Source organism: Poecilia reticulata, linkage group LG9, assembly GCF_000633615.1.
Source record: "Poecilia reticulata strain Guanapo linkage group LG9, Guppy_female_1.0+MT, whole genome shotgun sequence".
NCBI lineage: Eukaryota > Metazoa > Chordata > Actinopteri > Cyprinodontiformes > Poeciliidae > Poecilia > Poecilia reticulata.
The window spans coordinates 4,522,051-4,524,054 of NC_024339.1; the positions used below are offsets into that span (position 1 = coordinate 4,522,051).

Genomic DNA, 2,004 nt, shown 5'->3' on the forward strand with positions numbered 1-2,004 from the left:
GGTTATATAGTGTTAGGGTGGCTCTGATTTATTCTTTCTGTAGATTTTTGTTCATGGTTATTTTTTATTGAGTCATTGCATCTTAGGACAGTTGTCTCCTCTGGTTTTGGATGACATACAGTTGGAGGTTTTTTGCTCTCTGTCTTTTAGTTTTGGGCAGTTGGTATGATGCGTATCCATAGCAAAGCGGTATTATTTTTACAACCGGGAGACACTAATCATCAGAAAGAAGAGCGCAGTGCGAGCCGGAGTGGAACACAATGAAGGACCTAATCTGGACCCTGGACATTTTTCCACAACACTTTGAACCATTTATACCAGCAGAATCAACGAAGGGTCTAACAGGTGATCGTTACCTTAACGAGCTAAAAATAAATGCCGTGCTGCCGCTGAGACAGGCGGAGCTGGATGCTCTTTGAGATGCTAACAGGAGCTATACTGCCTGCGGTACTGACATCACCGATCTGACAAGGATCCATGAAGGTCCGGTGTCGCTGTTACAAACCGGACTTGTGTAACAGTGGACTCTAAACAGCACAGATGTTGCAAACCGGACACTGGGCTATAGACGGTGGGAGACACACAAAGGCAAGCAGCGCTAATGGCGCTATCACTACTGGAAATGCTAATGGAGTTAGAGCACCAGTACTCTGGAACCACTACCAACACAGAACGAAGTTCAGACCCTCAACCGCTGTTACCTAACAGGACACAGAGCTACAGAAGAACTTACCGGATCACGAAGTTCCGACTAGAGGTAAGTGTCATTCATTGTTTCATTTATGAAACTGCAGCAGCAAAACACCAGCTTCTACGGCCAACTCTTTCCTCTTCCTCTGTTTGCTCCTCCTCATCGTCATCACCTCTTCTGATTTCTACGTTCCGATCGTTTTCAATGCGCTTCGGTTCAAATTAAAAAGGCTTAATAACGTTACTCATCACTGTTTTGGCTGGAGAAGCCAGGCTGTTGGACTGTACGTCATTTACCCAGAATGCATTGCAGCGGGAACAACATGATGACATTCATAGACATAATATAAAAATAGACGCCTCATGGACCGCTCTCGCCTATTGTTGCTGACGAGATTTAGGGCGGCCATCTTAGAGCGGTCGACCGCTACACTCAGCGTTATATGCTTGGCAGGCACAATGAAATATCAGCGCATTTAATCGATTATAACACGCTTTTTTGTTACTGGAAACCTTATACAAACAGCTACCAAAGCTACATTTATAAACAGTTGTATTTTTTAATTGTATTGATACATAGTTCAGTGTATATAAATATGCTTAGTGGGGAAAACAATAGAATAGGAGTAGAATATTCTGATATTGATGCATGATGCGCATTTTACAAAGCACACAGCCGTTCATAATTTATTTAATAAATTATTTAGTAAAATATACAAATACAAATAAACAATGATTAATAATGACACAAATAATTATTAATACTGAATAAGTATTCAGTATTAATACTGAATAATTATTATAATAATAATTATTATTATAGCAAACAGGCTATACATGTTTGCTATACATACAAACATGTATAGCCTAATATATATTATGTATCGGCTGTTTTCCAGCAGACGAGTTCTAGCTTCTGAGTGATTTGGTAGCTGAGATTGAGTCCAAAATCCGATGCGAGATTCATCCTTGCTGCAGTGAATCCCTCTCTCCTTAAAGATATTTCCCACTTATTCCTCACATCATGTCTTTAGGAAACCTTCAAAACAAAAACGGAAGATTTGGGAGCTATCTTACTTTTGACAGAGTGAAAGAATTACATATAAATAATAGTCTTTACCAACTGTGTAAACTTTGCTGGTCAATGTTATAACAAGTAATATAAGTTTTATAATATATGTTACATTGTTTCATTTCTAATGTAGGCTCTTGTGTCAGATAGTCTAAGGGGGCGTTTACACGACAACGATCCAACAAAAACGAAACTTTTGTTCCGTTTTTGTTTGATCGTTTACACGAAAACGTTTTAATTAC

At 39.1% G+C, this 2,004-nt stretch overlaps 1 long non-coding RNA gene across 1 annotated transcript in view; it reads left to right on the forward strand.

Moving 5' to 3' along the window:
• Positions 1–358: 358 nt before the first annotated feature.
• LOC103469772 (uncharacterized) overlaps positions 359–2,004 on the forward strand; it is a 35,099-nt gene continuing 33,453 nt past the window's right edge. The window contains exon 1 of the long non-coding RNA XR_534399.2: positions 359–757. This is a non-coding gene — a long non-coding RNA (uncharacterized LOC103469772). The remainder of the gene's footprint in view (positions 758–2,004) is intronic.